Source organism: Chiloscyllium plagiosum, unplaced genomic scaffold (assembly GCF_037043375.1).
Source record: "Chiloscyllium plagiosum isolate Xiang-an unplaced genomic scaffold, Cpla_swu_hap1 HiC_scaffold_7, whole genome shotgun sequence".
Classification (NCBI taxonomy): Eukaryota; Metazoa; Chordata; class Chondrichthyes; order Orectolobiformes; family Hemiscylliidae; genus Chiloscyllium; species Chiloscyllium plagiosum.
The window spans coordinates 26,551,037-26,577,372 of record NW_028270145.1 but is presented as its reverse complement, the minus strand read 5'-3'; the positions used below and the strand labels follow the sequence as shown (position 1 = coordinate 26,577,372).

The 26,336-nt window shown below is 44.3% G+C and overlaps 1 protein-coding gene across 3 annotated transcripts in view; it reads right to left on the bottom strand.

Annotated features, from left to right (window-relative positions):
- The window catches only part of LOC122551410 (putative methyltransferase DDB_G0268948), a 71,084-nt gene extending 47,667 nt beyond the window's left edge, over positions 1–23,417 (bottom strand). For all 3 annotated transcript variants that reach the window (XM_043693253.2, XM_087988862.1, XM_043693254.2), the window contains exon 1: positions 23,175–23,417. The gene's annotated coding sequence lies outside the window, so the exon portion shown is untranslated. The remainder of the gene's footprint in view (positions 1–23,174) is intronic.
- Positions 23,418–26,336: the final 2,919 nt, after the last annotated feature.

The following is a 26,336-nucleotide window of genomic DNA, read 5'->3' as shown; positions in this document are numbered from 1 at the left end:
AAGTCCCACAGAGGAGATTAGTGAGCAAAATTAGGGCACATGGTATTGGCGACTGACTTAGATTGAAAATTGGCTGGCTGACAGGAAGCAAAGAGTAGTGATAAACGGGTCCCTGTCAGAATGGCAGGCAGTGACCAGTGGGGTACCACAAGGTTCGGCAGCTGTTTATAATATACATTAATGATATAGATTTAGGTATGAGAAGTAATATTAGCAAATTTTCTGATGACACAAAGCTGGGTGGCAGGGTGAAATGTGAGGAGGATGTTATGAGAATACAGGGTGACTTGGACAGGCTAGGAGAGTGGACAGATGCATGGCAGGTGCAGTTTAAAGTGGATAAATGTGTGGTTATCCACTTTGATGGTAAGAGCAGGAAGACAGATTACTATCTAAATGGAGTCAAGTTGGATAAAGGGGAAGTACAATGAGATCTAGGTGTTCTTGTACATCAGTCAATGAAAGCAAGCATGCAGGTACAGCAGGCAGTGAAGAAAGCTAATGGCATGCTGGCCTTCATAACAAAATGAATTGAGTATAGGAGCAAAGAGGTCCTTCTGCAACTGTACAGGGCCCTGGTGAGACCGCACCTGGAGTATTGTGTGCAGGTTTGGTCTCCAAATTTGAGGAAGGACATTCTGGCTATTGAGGGAGTGCGGCGTAGGTTCAAGAGGTCAATTCCCAGAATGGCGGGACTATCATATGTTGAAAGATTGGAGCAATTGAGCTTGTATACACTTGAGTTTAGAAGGATGAGAGGGGATCTGATTGGACACTGTGGAGGCACGAAGCATGTTTCTGCTGATGGATGAGTCCAGAACCAGAGGACACAGTTTAAAAATAAGGGGTAGGCCACTTGGAACAGAGTTGAGGAGAAACTTCTTCACCCAGAGAGTGGTGGATATATGGAATGTTCTGCCCCAGAAGGCAGTGGAGGCCAAGTCTCTGAATACTTTCAAGAAAGAGATGGGGAGAGCTCTTAAAGATTGTGACATGTGTACAAGACAATTTTCTGATTCAGTATGTGGATGTACCTACTTGAGAAGGTGCAAAACTTGATCTACTCTTGGGAAATCAGGTAGGGCAGGTGACTGAGATGTCAATGGGGGAGCACTTTGGGGCCAGCGACCATAATTCCATTAGATTTAAAGTAATGATGGAAAAGGATAAACCAGATCTAAAAGTTGAAGTTCTAAATTGGAGAAAGGCCAATTTTGACGGTATTAGGCAAGAACTTTCGAACGCTGATTGGGGGCAGATGTTCGCAGGTAAAGGGACGGCTGGAAAATGGGAAGCCTTCAGAAATGAGATAACAAGAATCCAAAGAAACTATATTCCTGTCAGGGTGAAAGGAAAGACTGGTAGGTATAGGGTATGCTGGATGACTAAAGAAATTGAGGGTTTGGTTAAGAAAAAGAAGGAAGCATATGTCAGATATAGACAGAATAGATCAAGTGAATCCTTAGAAGAGAATAAAGGAAGTAGGAGTATACTTAAGAGGGAAATCAGGAGGGCAAAAAGGGGACACGAGATAGCTTTGGCAAATAGAATTAAGGAGAATCCAAAGAGTTTTTACAAATACGTTAAGGACAAAAGGGTAACTAGGGAGAGAATAGGGCCCCTCAAAGATCAGCAAGGTGGCCTTTGTGTGGAGCTGCAGAAAGTGGGAGAGATACTAAATGAATATTTTGCATCAGTATTTACTGTGGAAAAGGATATGGAAGATATAGACTGTAGAGAAATAGATGGTGACATCTTGCAAAATGTCCAGATTACAGAGGAGGAAGTGCTGGATGTCTTGAAACGGGTAAAGGTAGATAAATCCACGGGACCTGATCAGGTGTACCCGAGAACTCTGTGGGAAGCTAGAGAAGTGATTGCTGGGCGTTTTGCTGAGATGTTTGTATCATCGATAGTCACAGGTGAGGTGCCGGAAGACTGGAGGTTGGCTAACGTGGTGCTACTGTTTAAGAAGGGTAGTAAGGACAAGCCAGGGAACTATAGACCAGTGAGCCTGACCTCAGTGGTGGGCAAGTCGTTGGAGGGAATCCTGAGGGACAGGATGTACATGTACTTGGAAAGGCAAGGACTGATTAGGGATAGTCAACATGGTTTTGTGCGTGGGAAATCATGTCTCACAAACTTGACTGAGTTTTTTGAAGAAGTAACAAAGAGGATTGATGAAGGCAGAGCGGTAGATGTGATCTATATGGACTTTAGTAAGTCATTCGACAAGGTTCCATATGGGAGACTGGTTAGCAAGGTTAGAGCTCACGGAATACAGGGAGAACTAGCCATTTGGATACAGAACTGGCTCAAAGGTAGAAGACAGAGAGTGGTGGTGGAGGGTTGTTTTTCAGACTGGAGGCCTGTGACCAGTGGAGTGCTACAAGGATCGGTGCTGGGTCCTCTACTTTTTTGTCATTAACATAAATGATTTGGATGCGAACATAAGAGGTACAGTTAGTAAGTTTGCAGATGACACAAAAATTGGAGGTGTAGTGGACAGCGAAGAAGGTTACCTCAGGTTACAACAGGATCTTGACCAGATGGGCTAATGGGCTGAGAAGTGGCAGAGGGAGTTTAATTCAGATAAATGTGAGGTGTTACATTTTGAGAAAGCAAACCTTAGCAGGACTTGTACACTTAATGGTAAGGTCCGAGGGAGTGTTGCTGAACAAAGAGACCTTGGAGTGCAGGCTCATAGCTCCTTGAAAGTGGAGTCGCAGATAGATAGGATAGTGAAAAAGGCGTTTGGTATGCTTTCTTTTATTGGTCAGTATTAAGTACAGGAGTTGGGAGGTCATGTTGTGGCTGTACAGGACATTGGTTAGGCCACTGTTGGAGTATTGCGTGCAATTCTGGTCTCCTTCCTATCAGAAAGATGTTGTGTAATTTGAAAGGGTTCAGAAAAGATTTACAAGGATGTTGCCAGGGTTGGAGGATTTGAGCTTATGGGAGAGGCTGAACAGGCTGGGGCTGTTTTCCCTGGAGCGTCGGAGGCTAAGGAGTGACGTTATAGAGGTTTACAAAATTATTAGGGGCATGAATAGGGTAAATAGGCAAAGTCTTTTGCCTGGGGTCGGGGAGTCCAGAACTAGAGGGCATAAGTTTAAGATGAGAGGGGAAAGATATAAAAGAGACTTAAGAGGCAACGTTTTCCCACAGAGGGTGATACTTGTATGGAATGAGCTGCCAGAGGACGTGGTGGAGGCAGGTACAATTGCAACATTTAAGAGGCATTTGGATGGGTATATGAATAGGAAGGGTTTGGAGGGATATGGGCCAGCTGCTGGCAGGTGGGACTAGATTGGGTTGGGATATCTGGTTGGCATGGATGGGTTGGACAGAAGGGTCTGTTTCCATGCTGTACATCTCTATGACTCTATAGTGAAATCAAAGATTATGGGGATAAGGCAGGAACAGGATACTGATTGTGGATGATCAGCCATGATCATAATGAATAGTGGTGCTGGCTCGAAGGGTCGAATGGCCTACTCCTGCACCTACTATCTATTGTCTACTGAGATTTGATAGAGTTGTTAGGAATGAGTGAGAGTTGTTCAACGTTGTGAATGGTTTCAGTAAACTGGAGAAGAATCTACTGATTAAGGAATAATTCTGAAAAGACAACACGATAAATACCTGAGGGGCAGGGGAGTGGGATTCATGGGGTAGCACTACCAAGGAGCTATCATAGAGAAAATGGGCCAAAAGACCTCATTCTATTTTCAAAGATAGCAAAATAATTTGTCCACCATTTACCTCTCATTTGCTGGTCATCACACTTCAAGTTCTCAGAATTATGTAGGTTACAAGAAAGAAGTGCTCTCATTTCATTCTCATCTCCCTGACATTGATCATTTGACATCTCAAAGGGATGGCTGGACTTTATAACCACACCACTTCATGAATATTTCCCTTCTTAGGCTCAAAGCTAAAGGGGTCAGGCACCATGTGAGACAGGTTCGTCCCCAGGGAAAATGAGACATTATTAATGAGGGAGACATTGGTGGGATTGCTTTCTTAGTCTAATTTTCACCGGAAATGCCAGAGTACTAAGGCATAGCTTGCAACAAACACAGAGTCACATTCTTAGAAGGCATCATCATGCATGATTCTAGTAGGCAAACAAGAGTCTTTTAATGATCTTATGGGCGATATGAAGATTCAGGTATAGCGGGATCCTCAAACCATTACGATTTTTAACCTGCAGTATATCCTGCAATATGAATCCATATTCCTACAGGAATCTCCTTTGTGAGATCCTTACATTATAGTATAGAATCCCAAACTGGCCATCCATAGAGCATTCTACCTAGTCTCAGGCACCTGACCCCCATCCCCAAAACCCCACATATCCCATTTCTAATCCACTTAATGTATACATCCCTGGACACTATCGGACTACTTACCACAGCCAATCTACCTAACCTGCACATCTTTGGACTATGGGAGGGAAATGTCTTACCCAACAGAAACTCACGCAGACACAGGAGAATGTGCAAACTCCACACAGACAGTTGCCCAAAATACAGTTTTGGGTATTCATTGTTATTTTATGTCTTGCACTGAAAATGTGTTGCTGGAAAAGCACAGCAGGTCAGGCAGCATCCAAGGAGCAGGAGAATCGACGTTTCGGGCATGAGCCCTACGTCGATTCTCCTGCTCCTTGGATGCTGCCTGATCTGTTGCGCTTTTCCAGCAACACATTTTCAGCTCTGATCTCCAGCATCTGCAGTCCTCACTTTCTCCTTTTATGTCTTGCAGTCAGTTATTAGTACAGCCTGAAAAGACGAAGGGGCAGATTTTCCACTGGTCACTCAGTCATTACTCCAGTGTAGATGGGATGTGTGCATGGGGACACTGTGGAATCCCAGTAGCAGCACACTGCAAAGGAATGGATCGTGAAAATGAATTTTCCAATGGGCAATTCCTGGCTAGGATTGCCACAAAAATTCCCATTTAAATCAGAGACTTCGGATGGGTTATGAAAAGAATAAGAAAAATAATTACTAAGGAAAAAATAGACTGCCAAATACGTAGTCTAACCCCTGAGGAACTGTTCAATTAACCTCACCCACCCCGATCTGGACCTACCCCAGAAAGTTAATACACCACACCCCCCCCCCCCCCCAGCCTGAAACCTGACTCCCCGTGCCAGCAATTTACTCTCAGCCCTTCCGTTGGACACTAACTCAACACACCCTCCAAATTCCTCTCCTGGTTACCCCCTGAGCTGCCCACATAGTGTGCCCTGAGTAGGCGATGTTGGTCGAGATGGAGGCCTAGAGGGGCAAGTGTGAAACAGAAGTTGTTGGAAAAGCTCAGTCGGTCTGGCAGCATCTGTGAAGAGAAATCAAAGTTAACTTGTCGTAAGGTACAGTCTCAGACCTATACGTCAGGAATTGGCTGCCTGAGAAAACGTCAACCAGACTAGACATGAGGCGAGGATATATAATAATGAGATGTTCATGTGTGCAACAAGGCTTCTCAACATTAAAACCTTGTGTAGAAAATCAAACAATTTTTTTCCCCTCAGTCTTGTGAATCTTTCTCACCATGTTCCCAGTTGTTCAAGAGATCATTGTTACTACCTGATGATTAGTGAGAATAAGAAAGTAGCCTTTGAAAAAAATCAGAAGAGTCTTTACCCCATAAGATGTGGGAGTAGGCTATTCAGCCCATCGAGTCTGTTCCACCATTCAGTGAGATCCTGGCTGATCTTATTCTTCCTTATCCCCATATCCCTTGATTCTGTTAATTCTGTTACTGATTAAAAATCCCTCTATCTCAGCCTTGAACATGTTCAATGACCCAGTCCCGTCAGCCCTCTACGGTAAAGAATTCCAAAATTCACTAAAAACTGAAAGAATGGCAGGTGCTGGGAATCAGAAGCAGAAACAGAAGTTGTTGGAAAAGCTCAGTAGGTCTGGCAGCATCTGTGAAGAGAAATCAAAGTTAACGTTTCGGGACTGGTGACCATTCCTCAGAACTGATGCTAGCTAGGAAAATGTTGGTTTATATGCAGAAGAGACAGCAGGAGGGTAAGGTGTAAACATTAGGTAGGGATATATTGAGCACAGATAGAGAAGACCAGTTGGACAGACAAAGGAGTGGCGACATGGTGGCTCAGTGGTTAGCACTGCTGCCAGGCCAGGGGCCTGGATTCGATTCCAGCCTTGGGCGACCATTTGTGTGGAGTTTGTACATTTTCCTTGTGTTGGCGCAGGTCTCCTCCCCTAATCCAAAAATGTGCAGGTTGGGTGAATTGGCCATGCTAAATTGCCTGTAGAGTTCGGGGTGTATAGGTTAGGAGCATTACTTAGGGGCAAATGTAGAGTAGTGGGGAATGGGTTTGGGTGGGACCCTCTTTGGAGGGTCAGTATGGACTTGTCGGGCCGAAGGGCCTGTTTCCACACTGTTATAATTCTATGCGTGAATAACAATCTGGCTGGGGAGGTGAATAGGTGTTAATGGAGACTGTTAGTGACTAACAATAGGTAGTGTGTAATGGCAGACTGTGCAATAACAGGGCCTAGTGTGTGGATTTGGGGGCGAGGACATTGGAGCGTTCAGACCCTAAACTTATTGAACTTGATATTGAGTCCGGAGGGCGACTGGGTCCCCAAGCGGAAAACGGGGTGTTGTTCTTCCAGCTTGCGTTTCCAAGGGAGGCTGAATAAGCATTTGACAGAGAAAGGTGCTTTTGTTTACTTACGCAGATGGATTTAGAAGGCAGCTCAAAGAGAGCAATAGCACCAGTATGGACATGTTGGGCTGAATGGCCTTTTTCTGTGTCATATTTCCCATGAGTTGAGGTAAAATTGCAGAGGTGTATGTTCTCCCAAATAAGGACATGCATAGATCCTGCACAAACTCTTGGATAGGCAGTTGGATGATAGCAAAATGAAAGGTATGTAGGTTAGTCTGATCTTAGATTAGGATAAAAGGCTGACACAACATCGAGAGCTGAAGGGCCTGTACTGTACTGTTCTATATTCTATTGCAGGAGTACAGCACACACTGTGTTGAGTCGACATAATTACGAGGCACTGTCTCTGCTAGTTTAGTAGCAGTTTCTAAATGACAACGAGGCACTGAAGTGATGTAAACAGCACTGATTACTGCAAATTGTCTCCGCACTCAGAGACTCTGCATGAGCAATTGTAATCTGAAAAATATCTCACCCATTTTGTGAGCCGCTTGAAGAGAAGGGCAAAGCAAATTGAATTTGAAAATGAGTTAGGCAATTTAACGACCTGTTTAAATAAATCTGAATAGTGAGACTATCTTTGCAAGCCTCTGGGTGATAGTTTCACTGCAACAGATTCATTTATCAGGCTTTAAAATATTACTTCAACCATTACTTTGCAACAAGCCGAAATAGAAATATTACAGCTATTCAAAATATGCATTATGATTCTTTCACGCATGGATTGTAAGACCCTTGAAGGCTTCCTATAAATGCAGATCATTGTAGGTCTTTTAGTCATTAAAAGAGAAACCATTTAATTGCACTCCATGCGGATATGTCTGATCTGAACAAGTCCATTTTTTATTAACAAAGCAATAAATCAGGAATGAGTGTTCTCACAAACGTGTATATATGAGCAGAACTCTTTCTTGACTGAACCTAGACTACTTGCAGCAATCTCAATGCTGATCTCACACACATTAATGGTGCAGCTACACCGATGGACAGACAGACAGCTTTCTGAGGCTAGAACATTCCACGTATCTCCAAAGGCAACCAAGAAGTTTGGTAAATGGCCTGCCTGTGTTTGTTCCTGGTGTAATCTTTGTGTGAACACAGTGCCAGACTATCCCAGGCTCTGATAGTCTCAGATAATGGAGGAGGGGCTGGGTAGACAGCTGTCCTGTCAATGCTGACTCTACATCCATTGCCATTTTTACTGAGGTAAGCTATCCAAAGCATATATATTCATTTGCTCATGAGGCTCAAATGGCATTGACTGGGTCAGTGTCTACTGCCCATCTCTGGATGTTCCGGAGAAAGTGGTGGTGAGATGTCTTCCCGAACAGCTGCAGTATGTGCTGCAAGTACATCCACAATGCCTTTAGGGGGATAGTAAAAATATGGCAGTTCAGTTCCATGTCAGGATGGTGTGTCAATCAGCTAGGAACATACAGTGCATGGTGTTCCCTGTGTCTGCTGTTCTGTATATCTCAGTGGTGGAGCTTGTGAGGGACTTTAGAAGAGGCTATTAAGGGAGAGTCTGTAAATTACTGCTGGCCCTATGCAGAGTCCTAAGATGGACACAGCTCCTCAACTGCCATTGTTAGTCAAAACCAGTTGGATCACTAGGAGAAAGTGAGTACTGCAGATGCTGGAGATTACAGTCAAAAGTATGGTGCTGGAAAAGAAAGGAGCAGGAAAATCGACATTTCGAGCAAAAGGCCTTCATCAGGAATGATCAACTGCTGAATACAGTACTTGTCCTTTCTCTCGACAACCCCTGCTAAATCCAAATTAGTCACCAGAGGGCAGTGTGGACCACTATTGATCTTTGTTCCTTCCCCCATCAGACTTTTGGAATTAGAATTAGATTTTATCACATGTACTCAAGTACAGAAGTGCATGAGTACAGTGAAGAGTGTACAATGTCGCCATTCCTGGCACCATCTTAGGTACAAAACCTTAGGTACAAGGTAGAAAAATAAAGAAATAATGTTAAAAGTTAAACATTACACTCCTGCTTAGTATTAAGTGGAAAAATAAAGAAATAAAGCTAAAAGTTAAACAGTCTTTCTAAGCCATCTGAGCTCACACTCTCGACATGGACTTGATCTCCTCTTCTTTGGCCTGCTCTCTGGGAGATCTTGGGCTGCCTACTTTTGGCACAGTATCCCGCCACATTGGACACATTGATACACCCTTCCCGCACTGCGGTCAATCTCTGACCATTAAAGTCCTGATCCAGGTCCTCAGTCATTGCCACACCCTGGAAGCTGGCTGTCCCCGCTGTGATGCCATCATGGCTACTGCATCCATGACTGAGAGCTCTTCAGAAGGTAAGTTCAATCTCCCCCGCACTTGCTGCCACAATTGCCAGGAAACCTGTGGCTGCTGCACCCACCACCACTGCCGCATTTGTTGCGGGACCCCTCAGGCCACCATGTTGGACTCGCTCTCTCTGCAGTGGCTCCATCTCCCATGTGCTGGGCTCTCTCTCACCTGCTCTGCACAAACTTACTCTTCATGGAAGCTAAGTAGATTGAAGCAAGGAAAGAAAACAGTGGAAGAAGAAAAATAAAGTAAAAGTGAGGGGAGTAGATGAGCTGTGGGCAGGTGCCCTCACGCTGCGCTGCTGCTCCGCTGCTATCTTGGATCAGCAGGTCCCATTTGACATTGTGCCCAATTTTCAATCCTATCCGATGGAAGTAGTTAATAGTTAACCTTGATCTTGGCCATGTGTAGAAATACTCAGCATCTAGGAGTGAGGCCGATACTAATTTGTTAATTCCAAGCTTAATAACTCCCAGCATGTTAGCAGAGTCGGGTTTCTGAGCCCAAGGCTCTTCTGCTCCATTTGCTTTTCTCCCACATTTCTTTTCACTTTTTTTCTCTAGTTTCTCATTTTCAATAAAAATCTTAACCCCTACTGAAGAGCTCGGTCTCAGCATCAAGTGGGCAAAGCCTCATGGTCTCGAGCAGACCCAATGGCACAGTCTCATGACAGCGATGTTCACAGGTGAGTTCGATCTCCACCCTGCTTCTGCACTAACGAGGCAGTCCCAGCACCAACTCAGTGCTGCTGCTGGTGAGGTGAGTTTACATTCCCAACTGCACATGCAGCAGTGAGTCTAGGCCCATTGGGGGAGCAGGTGGCATCAGCAGCGGCTGCATTAGCGAAGTGGGCCCAAAGTGGACTCATGGCGGTGGTGGAGTCGAGTTTAGGCCGGGGCGGTGCATGGTGGCGTCCGCATTGATGAGGTCTGTCGAGGACTCACAGTGGCGAGGGCGTAGGTGGAGGCGAGGTGGTGACTTGCGTTCCAATGGGTGGTGATGGAAATCAGGTGAATCTCATTGACTATGAAGTCATTGATTGGGATTGTTAACTTGGGCCAATCAGCAAAGTCCTGGCTGACTACAAGATTAGATCCTCTGCAGGGAGTGGAGTGCATCATTTCTCCTTCCAACTCTATTTTGATTTAGTCCCTACCCTCCCCTTCACTGTTTTGATCACACAGCACTGTCCTTTGATGTGAAGGGCAGTGCTTGTCACTGGCCACCCGGGTGTTTTCCTATCTTCCTGGTGGTGGAAATTGAATAAAGATTCGTGCACTTTGTGTCTTTCACTGTGTCTCACACCTGCACACACACACCATGGGTGCTGGGGATAAAATAAGCACTACCGCACTTAGGTGGTAGTGTGGGGGTTAAAATAAAAAAAAAGAGAAAAAAAAGAAAAGAAAGAAAAAAAAACAAGAAAAAAAAAGAAAAAAATGAAAAAAAAATATAAACAGGAGTGGCAATTAAATAAAGATTGGTGCACTTTGTGTCTTCCACTGTGTCTCACACCTGCACACACACACACCATGGGTGCTGGGGATAAAATAAGCACTACCGCACTTAGGTGGTAGTGTGGGGGTTAAATTTAAAAAAGAAAGAAAAAAAAAGAAAAAAAAAAAGATTAGATCCTCTGCAGGGAGTGGAGTGCATCATTTCTCCTTCCAACTCTATTTTGATTTAGTCCCTACCCTCCCCTTCACTGTTTTGATCACACAGCACTGTCCTTTGATGTGAAGGGCAGTGCTTGTCACTGGCCACCCGGGTGTTTTCCTATCTTCCTGGTGGTGGAAATTGAATAAAGATTCGTGCACTTTGTGTCTTTCACTGTATCTCACACCTGCACACACACACCATGGGTGCTGGGGATAAAATAAGCATTACCGCACTTAGGTGGTAGTGTGGGGAAAAAAGAAAAAAAAAAGATTAGATCCTCAGTTCAGGGGACTCACTCTGAGCTGGCTGGCCATAGCCAGTGACACTACTGTTTTTGAGAACTGTATCTTGAGCTGGCTGGCTTGTGGATCATACATTCATGAGTGTACTGGGCCTTTGTAGGTAGACCATGTCTCCAGGCATACCATTTCTTTGTGTGTCAAGCCATGTTTCAGCTTGTGTTGGACCGAGCCTTTGTGTGCGTCTGTGTCTTCACGTTTGGACTATGTTTTTGTGTATCTGTTGTGCTTCTGAGTATTCTCACTGACCCACGTGTTGGCCGACCAATAGCCTGGCCCTGCGGGTAGGCCCACTGATAGCCTGGCCCTGCGGGTAGGCCGACTGATAGCCCCAGGGAATGTGTGTTTGTTTGTGAATTTTTGTACTACCCGTTTGAACCAAGCCGTGTTTCTATACGATATTTTATGTCAACGTCTCTATGCTCTTTGGTGAATTACCTGATGTACAATGATCTTGCTATGTGTCATGTCTGAGACACTGTGGGCTTAAATCTACTGCTTGACTTGCAATGTTGTTTCTGTAGAATGTTCTTTTTTAACGCATCTGTTTTCAGTGATTTGTTTTTGATTGTGTCTTTGACACTCTAACCTGTGAATTTTGAAAACCAAGAAAAAGTAACCAGGAGATTAGAATCACCTCAGCTCGGGCAACCAACTCCAAGCTGACTGGCCACAGCCAGCGTACAGTGCACAAGTAAATAAAGAGTGACTTGGTGATGGGATGCTGGCCACTATGCAGTTATTTCACATCAGTACAGCTAAGGGAACTTATGGCTGGTCACCAGGCACCAATGGCCCATGACTGAGCACTTATCAAAAATGATTGTAAAGTTGATCGCCTTTTCTTTATTTCTTCATTTTTCTGCCTTCATATTCTACATTTTGTTTTTCTTTGTGTTTTACAATGTTGCCCAAGAGTGGCAACACTATGCAACACTTTTGTTGCAAAATACAGTGACAATAAATAAATTAATCAAATCAACTCACTATGGAATTAAAACTCAAAATTGCATTTTAAAGAAATCAGAAGTATTAGCTCCCCCCAGAAACTGGTCTTGGACTTCAAGACAGCAGCTCTAATGGATTTTTTTCTGAAGTAATTTGAATGACTTTTTTTAACAAAAGAGGCCCAAATATGGGAATATCTCCCACTTTTTCAACTCAGGTGGAATTATACTTACTGATACATGGAGCAATGAATTTATCTTGGTGCCTTTTATAAGTGATATATGCCAACATTTCCATAACACTCTGGTACTCTTCATCCCAGAGGGCTGGGGAGATTGACTGATCGAATATATTCAAGGCTGAGAGAGATTCCTGAAGCATAACAGAGTCAGGATTTATGGGGAGCTGGGAGAAATGGAGTTGAGGCAAATATAACATTAGCCATGACCTCAGTGAAGACTGAAGGCTTGTGGGCGAGACGTATCGCTGACTCCTGATCCTATTCTTTACATTCTTATATTTACTAAGATATTGCTGAATCTCATCATTTGCTGCCTTTGTGCAGTACTGCATGCATTCTCTGAGGCAGCTGCCCCGGTGCCCTTGAAATGGGCTGAAATCTGAGGATAATTTATTGCAGTCCCAAGATTGAAAACTGAGTGCAGCATCTAGAGAACAGAGAGTTTTCTTTTATTATCGATCAGCTATTAAGTACATTTACTATTTCTCAGGCAGCAATATTTAATGTACAATTACATTATTAGTCTCTGAGTAATTTTCAGTGGGTAGTACTGTGTAAAATGGGGGACAGTGGTATTGGAACAATTTGCGCTGAACATATAAGAAAATAGTCATTTTTTAAAAAATTAGTGCTGGTGTCACTATCACACCAAAATATGGTACTGTGTCGTGTTTGGTTCTGAATCCTAGAAATAGATTCAGCATTAGTTTAAACAGGTCATGAAAAAAATGTGTTTCTTCATTTGAAAATCTGTAATATGGATCTAAGTTCTTTGAGTGCTTTATTATTGCTTGTTCTGAAGCCACATTCTGAAAAGGGATGAGGGATACATAAGGTGGTTTCCAGATTATGCAGAGGAATTAGCAGTAAAATCACTATAGCCCTACTCTCCCATTAAAGGGAGACAATTGTTGGTGATTTAAGCTGTGGATCACCACTCCTCAGGCTAGGGGAGAGGTTGAGAAGGAGAGTCCTTCACAGTAACATCAGCCAGTACAGGAATCAAACTCACACTGTTGGCATCAATCTGCATTTCAAACCAGCCATCCAGACAACTAAGCTAACTGAACTGCAGTGATGACAATAAGGTCCAGTCATGTAACTGCATCATCAGGAAATTGACCTAAACTAAAGCTTGGTGCAGCCTCCACAGGTGCAGATTGAGGAAAGGTCATTGTCTGAGTCCATTGGTACAGTCATATTACTGTAAGGGTTAGAAACCTGGGGTGTATGCTTGACGAGGAGCGTACACTGGGTACATTGAGAATGTTAAAATTGGATTGATGCACCAAAGAGTAGAACATGCTGTGTGGAGACAAGTTGAATTTTATTGCACATCCTGTAACTTTCAAGCCAAACTGTTTTGTAATGCACTTCTATAAATTTTACGAATAAAGTATATTCTTGGAAATAAAAAAAAAATAAGGAACTAGCTCAAAGTTCAAGAACAGCAGTGCCAGCACAAATACCGGAAAGTAGTCTATATTACCTGCACAGCCATCCACAATCCCTTCCAACGTCCCAGCTTAAATTCTGTCTCTCAGGTTTAAGTGTGATGCCTGGGAGCTCTTCAATACATTAGAACAAAATATTCTGCATCTAAACCACATTATAACTGAGCCACCATTGCTTAATAAAGGCACATAGAGCAAAATGATTGATTAACTAGTAACTACTCCCGATCAGCCCAAAATTCAGGATCATTTAAGGGCAAAGTCCAAGATAAAATTTGACAGCCCTTCAGTACTTTTATGTAAAACGCAGCGTTCTGTGGAACTTTGCACTCTCTTTATTATAATCGCTTCAAGCTGCCTGTCCTCTCTGATCAACCCATCTTCCTCCTTGTCCACTTTCACCAGGAAATGTTAGGTCAAGTCCTTTCTATGCAGTCGAAGCTGAGCCAGTTGGGAATGTGGAAGTGAAGGTCAATGAGGATCACTTGGTGACTGTGGGACTTTGACAGACGCCAACAGTTTGTTGACAAAGGCGGTGGTTTGTATGGATGTGAGCCAAAAGCTGAGTCTGGGAAATATCATCATTTGAAAGCCCATCTTGAAAAATATTCAAAATGTCTGTGGCAACAGAGCAAAGCTGTCGACAGATCATTCAGATAATACTAATCGTCCTAATTTAAATGGTACATGAAATGATCTGGCATTATTACAGAACTTACTTAAAGGCGTTTTGGAATTTATCCTGTACATGTGAATGTCACAAGAGCAAAAATCTTTCTACTGCATTGCAAATGTAAGGACCATAGGGGTGCTGTCTTCTTAGAGAGAGAGAGAGATAGAGAGATGACTGGTGGTGGTTTAACCTTAGTGTACCGGCTCAGGCAAGGGGGGAGGTTGAGAAGGTGGGACCTTCATTGAAATCTTATTGTAGCATTGAACTTACCCCTGCATATTGTTTCATGTCAAATATGATAAATTTCAGAACTTTCATAGAACTGAATGTGAGACATGACACTGTGAGGAGATGATGCATTTGCACCATTGATCACATCTGTTATGTTCACTTACATTTCTTCAACTCTCACATTGCATTGAAATTAAACATTTGGATCAAAGCTTCCAAAACCTTCTGGCAAAAATACCTCTAACCCTCACCTACTCACCAAATAGAATTGTATACGATAGGAGAAAATGGAATGGAATTGGTCAAATGGAATTCTACATAAAAAGCAGTCTACATAAAAAGCATAAAAATCAGCTATTTTATCTTGTCCTGCATAGTGTTCAGACTTGCATCAAATCAGGCAGCACGATGGCTCAGTGGTTGGCACTGCTGCCTCACAGCGCCAGGAACCTGGGTTTGATCCCAGCTTTGGGGGACTGTCTGTGTGGAGTTTGCACATTCTCCCCGTGTCTGCGTGGGTTTCCTCCGGATGCTCCGGTTTCCTCCCACAATCCAAAGATGTGCAGGTCAGGCGAATTGTCCATGCTAAATTGCCCATAGTGTTCAGGAACGTGTAGGTTAGGTGCATTAGTCAGGGGTAAATGTAGAGTAATAAGGGTAGGGGAATGGTTGTGAGCGGGTTACTCTTTGGAGGCTCGGTGTGCACTTGTTGGGCCAAATAGCCTGTATCCAAACTGTAGGGATTCTATGAAATCAACTTGGAAACAGACTCAAGAATGGACCATATTAGCTATTATGGGATTGCCTGTGCTTTCAACTTTGTAGCTTACCATCATGGTAGCCATGATGTGGAGATGCCAGTATCGGACTGGGGTGAACAAGGTCAGAAGTCACACAACACCAGGCTGAAGTCCAACAGGTTTATTTGAAATCACAAGCTTTCTGAGCACTGCCCCTTCATCAGGTGGAGTTAAGAGAAGCAAGCAGGCACATAATTTATGTAGAGAGATTAAAAGATCATAGAAAATGGTGTGGGTGGAGTGCCAACAGGCTGAATAACAAGTCTCTGCCGGTGATCAAGTGTCAGACGGTGTGAGTAAAGTGTCAACAGCTAAGTAGCAAGTGAAGCGATGACCTATAATTCGATTGATTGAGGCAGAGAGATAATTCAAAAGATTACAGATGCTTTAGGTGAGACAGAGATGGTGGAAGTAGGGGAGGGGGAGTTGCATTTTTGATCAAGGTGAGTATCACAGCAATAGTCAGAGATGAAGTAACTGAAGGATCATCCAGTGAGGCTTTGTGGGTGGAGCTGAGAAATAAAAAGGGGATGGTGAAGTTTTTGGGGTTGTACTATAGGCCCCCAAATAGTCAATGGGAATTAGAGGAACAAATATGCAAGGAGACTGGAGAGACCTGCAGGAGCAATAGGGGTGTAATAGACAATAGAAAATAGGTGCAGGAGTAGGCCATTCTGCCCTTCAAGCCTGCACCACCATTCAATATGATCATGGCTGATCATCCTTAATCAGTATCCTGTTCCTGCCTTATCTCCATAACCCTTGATTCCACAATCCTTGAGAGCTCTATCCAACTCTTTCTTAAATGAATCCAGAGACTGGGCCTCCACTGCCCTCTGGGGCAGAGCATTCCACACAGCCACCACTGTCTCGGTGAAGAAGTTTCTCCTCATCTCTGTCCTAAATGGTCTACCCCGTATTTTTAAGCTGTGTTCTCTGGTTCGGCACTCACCCATCAGCGGAAACATGTTTTCTGCCTCCAGAGTGTCCAATCCTTTAATAATCTTATTGTCTCAATCAGATCCCCTCTCAGTCTTCTAAACTCAAGGGTGTACAAGTCCAGTCACTCCAGTCTTTCAGTGTAAGGTAGTCCCGCCATTCCAGGAATTGACCTCATGAACCTACGCTGCACTCACTCAATAGCCAGAATGTCTTTCCTCAAATTTGGAGACCAGAACTGCACACAATACTCCAGGTGTGGTCTCACCAGGGCCCTGTACAGCTGCAGAAGGACCTTTTTTGCTTCTATACTCAATCCCTCTTGTTATGAAGGCCAGCATGCTATTAGCCTTCTTCACTACCTGCTGTATCTGCATGCTTACCTTCATTGACTGGTGTAGAAGAACACCCAAATCTCTTTGTACTGCCCCTTTACCTAAATCGATTCTATTTAGGTAGTCATCTGCCTTCCTGTTCTTGCCACCAAAGTGGATAACCATACATTTATTCACATTAAACTGCATCTGCCATGCATCTGACCACTCACCTAACCTGTCCAGGTCACCCTGTAATCTCCTAACATTCTCCTCATATTTCACCCTGCCACCCAGCTTAGTATCATCAGCAAATTTGCTAATGTTATTACTAATACCATCTTCTATATCATTAATATATATTGTAAAAAGCTGCAGTCCCAGCACTGATCCCTGCAGTACCCCACTGGTCACTGCCTGCCATTCCGAAATGGAGCCGTTTATCACTACTCTTTGTTTCCTGTCAGCCAATCAACTTTCAATCCAAGTTAGTAGTTTGCCCCCAATGCCATGCGCCCTAATTTTGCTCACTAACCTCCTATGTGGGATTTTACCAAAAGCTTTCTGAAAGTCCAGGTACACTACGTCTACTGGATCTCCCTCGTCCATCTTCAGGGTTACATCCTCAAAAAATTCCAGAAAATTAATCAAGCATGATTTCCCATTCATAAGTCCATGCTGACTCTGACCTATCCTTTTGCTACTATCAGATGTGTTGTAATTTCATCCTAATCGTAGGGGATTTTAATTTTCCTAGACTGGGACTGCCAGAGCGTTAAGGGCGTCGATGAGGTGGAATTTGTTAAGTGTGTCCAGGAACGTTTCCTCCAGCAGTATATAGAGGATCCTACTTGGGAAGGAGCAAAACTTGACCGACTCTTGGGCAATAGGGAGGACATGTGACAGTGGGGGACCACTTTGTGCCCAGTGACCATAGTTCTATTAATTTTAAAATAGTTTTGGAGAGGGACAAAACTGGTCCACAGCTTCAAGTTCTAAACTGGGGCAAGGCAAATTTTGATGGAATTAGAAGGAGCTCGCAGGGGTTGATTGGAATAGTTTGTTTGCAGGCAATGGGACCTCCAGCAAGTGGGAGGCCTTTAAAAGTGAGATACCTAGAGTTCAAGGTCTATATGTTCCTATGAGGGTGAAGGGCAAGGTTGACAGGAATAGGGAGCCATGGATGATGAGAGATATTAAGGCTTTGACCAGAATAAAGGAGGTGTGGCTCAGGTATAGGCAGCTGGGGTCAAGGGAATCTCTGGAGGTATATACAGGGAATACGGGAGTTTACTGAAGAAGGTAGTCAGGAGGGCGAAAAGGGGGCACAATTTGCCTTGGCTGAGAAGATTAGGGTGAATCCAGAGGTTCTTTAAGTATATTAAAGGAAAAATAATATCTAGAGAGAGAATTGGACCCTCAAAGACCAAAGTGGACATGTATGTATAGAACCGCAGGAGATGGGCAAGGTCGTCAATGAATATTTCACCTCTGTGTTTACTGTGGAGAAATACGTGAAGACTTGGGAATTTGGGAAAGTTAGTGGTGATATTTTGGGGACATTCCATATCACAGTAGAGGGGGTGTTGAATGTATTAGAACATATGAATGTGGATAAATCTCTTGGTCTTGACCAGATATATCCAAGGACACTGCAAGAGGCTAAAGAAGAAATTGTGGGGGACATGGCTGATATTTTTGGACCATCGATAGCCAGAGGTGAGGTCCTAGAAGACTGGAGGGTAGCGAATGTTGTGCCATTATTCAGGAAAGGCTACAACGAAAAATCTGGGAACTATCGACCAGTAAGCTTAAAATCTGTGGCAGATAAGTTACATGAGAAGATTCTGAGGGATAAGATATACATGCATTTGGAAAGACAGGGTTTGATCAGGAATAGTCAGCATGGCTTTGTGTGTGGGAGATCATGCCTCACAAATTTGTTAGAGCTCTTTGATAAAATGATCAGAAAGGTTGACAAGGGCAGGAAAAGTAGTCTATATGGATTTCAGTAAGGCCTTTTGATAAGGTTCCACATGGTTGGCTGCTCAGGAAGGTTAGATCTCATGGAATCTAGGAGGAACTGGCAAACTGGATATACAATTAGCTTCATGGTAGGAATCTATCAATCTATTGAAAAGGAGATGGTGCTGAAGACAAACCAAATGGCTGGAATAACATGTCAGGTATAACCTCTGCAAGACATGCCAGATCATCAACATGGATACGACCATCACACATGGGAACACCACCCGCCACATACACAGTAGACATCCATGTGACTCGGCCAATGTTGTCTACCTCATACACTGCAGGCAAGGATGCCCCGAGGCATGGTATATTGGTGAGACCATGCAGATGCTACGACAACGACACCGTGAAACAATCACCAGACAGGGATGTTCCCTCCCAGTCGGGGAACAGGTCAGCAGATCCAGGACATTCAGCCTCCGATCTTCAGGTAAGCATCCTCCAAGGCAGATACACAACAACGCCAAATTGCTGAGCAGAAGCTGATAGCCAAGCTCCATACTCATAAAGATGACCTCAACCATGATCTTGGATTCATGTCGTGCTACATGTAACCCCCCACCATATGTTACTGTATCTTTAAAATCTTCGTTACTGTCCTGTTTTGACTCCATCACCTTCATAACTTGTTCTGATCTCTCTACCTTAATTCGTTTGTACAGTTTTGGATTACTTGTTAATTTGGTTAGACTCATACCTGTCATGTTATTCCAGCCATTTGGTTTCTCTCCAGCACCATCTTCAGTTTAGAACGAGACCATTCAGAGTAGATGTCAGGGACACCTTTGATAATCTGGAACTCCTATCCAAAGGGAGGGTCAATTGGAATTTTTATAAAGTGATTATAAGGTTTTCTATTAGGTAAGGGTTATGAAACCAAGCTGGCAAGATGGAGTTTAAGATCCAGACCAGTGTTGATTTAATTTGATGGTAGCTGAGATTTGTGCAGCTGTTTACAGATCTTCTTGCATTCTCTGCCAAAAGATGGGTCTGAGCCAGTGCGTTGTAACCTTCATCACCAACAGAGGCCGCAGGTCCTAAATCCATCCAAGCCGGAACAGGAAATGAACTCAGTGCTGGTAGCATCAATATGATCAACACCAGCTATCCAAGCCAGTCACAGATGCTCTAACAACATACACGTTTACGAGCATGTTGTAGTCTGGAGCAGTGGGTACTGACAGTGGAGGGTCCAGCTTTCTTTCCATCACATGGCTGACCAGGAAATCTCACCCGCTTCTGCCATTTGCCAGTGGTGTCTGTTGAAAAGACTTACAGGATGGCCATGTTCTGAGGGCACCTTCCTTGGCCATTAAGATCTGTAAATGCAGTATACTTGGATTTCCAAAAGGTATTTGATAATGCATGGCTACCGCTTAGTGCTAGGTTAGTGCTTATATTGTTGGGGAGAAAATTGGTATGGTTAGAGAATTGGCTAAGAGAAAACAGAATGAGGATAAAGGGGTTGTTTTCAGGGTGACAAATTGTAATCAGTAGAATGTCATAATGATCCTTCTGGGTCCTCAACTATTTACAACATATTGGTAGTGTGGATGAAAGAAATGGGTGTATTCTTACTAGATTTGCTGCTAATATAAAAATCAGTCAGACAGCACATTGTGGATGTAAATGGATACCAAGGATGTGTGGGAGTCAGACTGGTTTGTGGCTTGGAGGGAAATTTGCAAGTAGTGGTGTTCCCATGCATCTACTACCCTTGACCCCAGAACTCCTGCCTCAGTGGCAGGGACATTACCTACAGCAGCACAAGATCGCCTTATGTGGTCTGGTGTCAGATTTTGTTTGTTAACACTGCTGTTTTTACTTCCATATTCATTCATGCAATGTCAGCGTTGATACAAGGTGGATTTATCATCTACCTTTGATCGTCCGTGTTCAATTTGTGTTGTATTTATTGCTGATTGGTTGCCTTTTGATACCTGTCCAGGTTATTGATAGCTTTCCATTTAGACAATGGTGTATTTGGACTAATCAATACATTAACAGGACAGTTGAATCAATCACTGTCTTTTGCATTGCCTTCAATTTGCGACGTGGCCTTCAATATTATTGTTATTTATTCTTGGGAAATGGACATCACTGACAATGACAGCATTTATAGTCCAATCCAAACTGCCAGTGATGTTACTTCCTGATCCTCTGCAGGTCATGTGGTACAAATGCCCTCACAATGCTTTCCCAGGATTTTGACCCAGTGACAATGAAGGAACGGCAAGGTCATTGAATCACTGACAGTTAAAACATAAAAAGAGACTGTTCAAGCCACCGTGTCTGGGCTGGCACTTTGAAACAGCAGTCCTGCTTAGTCCTGTACTCTTCACTTCTGCAACACGGCAAGTTCCTCATCCTCAAATACCTGCTCAGCTCCCTTCATTAAATTTATTCATGAAATAAGCTACATCCGCCTTTTCAGCTGCAGCATTTTTCATTCATTCACGGGATGAGAGCATCACTGGCTAGGCTGGCATTTATTGCCCAGAGAACAGGTAAGAGTCAACCACATTGCTGTGGGTCTGGAGTCACATGCAGCCAGACCAGGTAAGGATGGCTGTTTCCTTTAGTGAACCAGATGGGTTTTTCCCAACAATAAGCAATAGATTCATTGTCATCATTAGACTCTTAATTCCAGCTTTTTATTGAATTCAAATTCCACCATCTACTACGGCAGGATTCAAACCCAGGTCCCCAGAACATCGCCTGAGCGTCTGGATTAACAGTCCAACAATAATACCACTCAACCATCATCTCTAGTTCCCAAACACTCTGAGCGAAAAGGTTACACAACATCATTTGCCAAAGATTTTGTACCCTCTGGCCTCTGCTCATGGATCCAAACAGCAGAGGGATTAATAATTCTCCATTAGCCTTTCTCATCACCTTGAAAACCTCCACTGTAAACACTGAATGTCTTTTATTCCAAAGAGAGCAGGGTAAACATTTCTCACCTTACCGCCCAACAGAATTCCTCATCCCTGTCAACATCCTAACAAGTCTCTTCTCCACCCCTTTTTAAAGAGTTTATCAATTTCCTGAAGTGTCATGCCCAGAATTGTCCACAATACTCCAGCAGAGTATAATTTTATACTCAATTCTAGCCTATCTCTTTGCTTTCCTAATGTATGTCTCTGTTGGTGAACATAAGTCACCATACTGTTTTTATAACTGATTTATCAAATTGCCCTGCCACTGTTAACACTTCAGGTAAATGGATGCCAAGGATGCGTGGGAGTCAGGATGATGAGTGGCCTGGAGGGGGATTTGCAGGCGGTGGTGTTCCCATGCATCTGCAGCCCTGGTCCTTGAAGGTGGAAGTGGTCACAGGTTTGGAAGGTGCTGTCTAAAGAGTCTTGGTGAGTTGCTGCAGCGCATCTTATGGATGGTAGACGCTGCTGCTAGAGGGTGTCAGTGGTGGAGGGAATTGATGGGCAACTTATCAAGTATATTGCTGTGTCCTGAAGGATGTGACATCGGTGGACGTTGTACAGACAAATACATGAAACAATGATGTTGATACTAGGACTGGATAATCTAGGTACCTACATATTGATAAATCTCATTGAAAATCCTCACCTCCACTTCTGCTAAACATGTAGAAACAAAATGGCTTGCCAAGGGGTGGCAGTCTGAAGGGGAGACCTTTGTTCTGTGTGCTTGCTCAAACATATATTTCTGCAAGGTCTTTCCGACAGCCTTTAGTAAAACAATTTAAAGCATATACATCAACTGGATGGCAAGCCAAAGAGAAAACCAGATGATGGTGATGTATTCCATGACACACTTGCACTCTTATCCCTCCCTTTAATGGGAATACCAGGGAATGTGACCACAGTAAAAATTTTGAAAATATTCCAAGTATGTCACTTTACACCAATGTTTCCAGAAGAGATTGTTTGCCAATGCTCTGATATGTTAATCATTATGTCGGTCCCACTCAGGCCAGGATTGCTGCTGGAGTCTAACACACAGGTTGAGTGGCAAATGGAATTTAGAAGTGATTATCTGGTTGCTTCCAAGACAGGATGGAAACCATTACCTGCACTGTTCTGGTTTCCTTCAATGCCTGAGATTGAATAAGAATCTTATATGTTTGTATAACTGTGAAATTGCGCAATGTTCTGTATTGAACTGAATCAGATGGTAGTGATCAAGGAACATTAGCCTTATGGAGCCCAAACTTCGATAGCACGCCTAGCGATCCAATGTGATTGTGTCAGCAATTTATTCTGGGCCCATCGTGATTAGTATTCAACTTGATGGATTTAGTTGGAAATATATCTAGCTGGGGTCGGGTTAACCACGTAGACACTTCTTTGTTTGTGAAGCCAAGTAAGGTAGCATAGGGAGCAACAGGCATTTTAAATTCTGGGATGAGAAGGTATCGGTCATGATGAAATCCTGGTACTGATCCCTCTCATATGGACATATTGAGAAGCCTCAATATTGATTAAAGAAGGATAGAAAACTACATGCAAGCTGCCAGAAGAACTCAAGAGCTGAGAAAAAATGCTGCTGCTTGATTCCCTGTTGTCTTACCTCCTTCCTCACTTCGACAGAAGCCAAAATATCTCACTTCTTCAACATAAGCCTCTCGTTAAAACCGTCCTTCTCTCCTTCACTTCCAATGCAGGTGACTGCTGCTGGGAGGCTGTTGCCCAAGCGATGACTGTGTGAAAATGAAGATACTGATTGTCTTCCTCATCTACTCCTTCCCTATAATCTTTAAGCATTCGATTGAGTATCTGGTCAGTGGAGACAGAGTTTAACTGGACTGCGCAATAGGATTGTGACTGCATTATGGGTTGGTGCCAGCACTCTGTTACACAGGTCGGGGTCATTCCCCTCCAGAACTTGAGAACAAAACAAACTATGAATGATACACACTGGACTTTGGATATTTCAAAAGTGAGCTCCAGTACGATCAGTGCATTCATTTAAAGTGTTACTTTGAGTTAGAGTCAGAGACTTCAGAGGTGTAATAGTTATAGAAAATACAGCTATTTGTATCCAATCACCCTCCCATCCCCTAACATTCTCTCCCACTGAGCAGCCAACATTCTCACAGCTAGCACCATCACCCACTTGCCACCATCACCACCCACTTGGTACCCCTCACCCACTTGGCACCCAAACCCCATCCACCTCCAATGTGGCCTGTCCCCACCCAGCTGACATCCTATCCCCTTACTACATACTTTACATACTTACCATATCTCAATAGCTGTCAAAGTGAATCAGGGACTTTTATACATGCAATATGGAAGACACTGCCATACACACTGACATTCAGTAGCAGCAGTGTGCACTATCTACAAGATATACCACATAAGTTCACCAAGGCTCCTCAGACAGCAAGTTGCAAACCCACAGCCACTTCTATTTTGAAGGACAAGAGCAGCAAATACATAGGAATGCCACCACCTGCAATTTCCCTGCCAGGCTACTCATCATACTGACTTGATAACATACTAACCTTCCTTCACTCTTGGTGGGTCAAAATCCTAGAATTCCCTCCCTAACAGCATTATGGATGTACCTACCTCAAATGGACTGCAGCAGTTCAGGGAGGCTGCTCACCACCAGCTGGGAGAAAGTGAGGATTGCAAATGCTGGAGATCAGAGTCAAAATGTGTGGCACTGGAAAAGCACAGCCAGTTAGGCAGCATCGGAGGGGCAGGAGAGTCAATGTTTCGAGCATGAGCTCTTCATCAGGAATGTGGGACAGGCCCAAGGGAGCTGAAAGATGAATGGGATGGGAGGTGGGGCTGGGGGGGAAGGTAGCTGAAAATGCGATAGGTAGATGAAAGCGTGGGTGATTATGCTAGGTCAGAGAGGAGGGTGGAGTGGATAAGTGGGAAGGAAGATGGACAGGTAGGACAGATCAAGAGGGCAGTGTCAAGTTGGGAGTTTGGATCTGGGATAAGGTAGGGGGAGGGGAGATGAGGAAACTGGTGAAATCAACATTGATGCCGTGTGATTGGGGGGTCCCAAGGGGGAAGATGAGGCATTCTTACTCCAGGTGTCAGGTGGCTAGAATCTGGCAGTGGAGGAGGCCCAGGACTTGCATGTCCTTGGTGGAGTGGGAGGAGGAGTTGAAGTGGTCAGCCACAGGGCGGTGGAGTTGTTTAGTGCGTGTGTCCCAGAGATGTTCCTAGAAACGTTCCATAAGTTGGTGTCCTGTCTCCCCAGTGTAGAGGAGACCACATTGGGAGCAATGGACACAGTAGATTACATGTGTGGAGATGCAGGAAAATCTCTGCTGGATATTGAAGGATCCTTCGGGCCTTGGATGGGTGTGAGGGGGCAGTGAGGTGCGGTGGCAAGGAAAGGTGCCATGAATGGAGGGTGGGTTGTTGGGTAGCATGGCCTAACGAGGGAGTCATGGAGGGAATGGTCTCTGTGGAATGCTGATATGGGTGTGGTGGGAAGTATACCTGTAATGCTGGGGTCTGCCTGTAGGTGGCAAAAATAGCGGAGGATGATGTGCTTAATCCAGAGGTTGGTGGGGTGGAAGGTGAGGACCAGGGGTGTTCTGTCCTTGCGGTTGGAGGGGTTCAAGGGCAGAGTTGCTGGAAGTGGAGGAGATGCACTGAAGGGCATCGTTGACCACATGGGAGGGGAGATTGTGGTACTTGAAGAAGGAGGCCATCTGGGATGTTCTGTGGTGGAATTGGTCCTCCTGGGAGCAGAAGCAGCAGCGGCGTAGGAATTGGGAGTAAGGAATAGCGTTTTTACAGGAGGTGGGGATGGGAGGAGGTTTGTCCAGGTAGCTGTGGGAGTTGGTTGGTTTGAAGTGGATGTCCATGTTGAGTCAGTTGCCGGAAATGGAGAGGTCCAGGAAGGGGAAGGAGGTGTCCGAGATGGTCCAGGTGAACTTGAGGTCAGGGTGGAAGGTGTTCATGAAGTTGATGAACTGTTCAACCTCCTCTTGGGAGCACCTGGTGGCACCGATACAGTCATCAATGTAGAGGAGGAAAATGTGGGAATGGAGCCAGTGTAGCTGCGGAAGATGAACTGTGCCATGTACCTGACGAAGAGACAGGCAGAGCTGGGGCTCATGCAAGTGCCCATGGTTCCCCCTTTGGTCTGGAGGAAGTGGGAGGATTCGAAGGAGAAATTGTTGAGGGTGAGGACCAGTTAAGCCAATCAAATGAGTGTGTCAGTGGAGAGAGGAAGAAATGGAGCCCTTCATCATGGTGTATGGACGTGTACAGGGAATGGATGTCTATGGTAAAGATGAGGCACTGGGGGCTGGGGAATTGAATGTCCTGGAGGACTTGGAGGGCGTGAGTGGTGTCTCGAATGTATGTGGGGAGATGCTGGACCAAGGGGGATGGGGCGGTGTCAAAGTACTCAGAGATAAGTTCGCTGGGGCAGGTGCAGGCTGAGATGATAGGTCAACTGAGGCAGTCAGGTTTGTAAATTTTAGGTAGGAGGTAGAACCAGGCAGTGTGGGGTTCCCAGATTATGAGGTTGAAGGCTGTTGGTGAGAGATCTCCTGAGGTGATGAGGTTGTGGATGGTCTGGGAGATGTGGGGTCGTGGTCAAGGGGGCAATGGGAGGAGGTGTTCACAAGTTGGGCGGTGTAGAGGTCTGTGCATCACACTACCATGGCATCCCCCTTGTGCACTGGTTTGATAGTGAGGTTGGGGTTGGAGCAGAGGGAGTGGAGGGCTGCGCATTGTGAGGGTGAGAGGT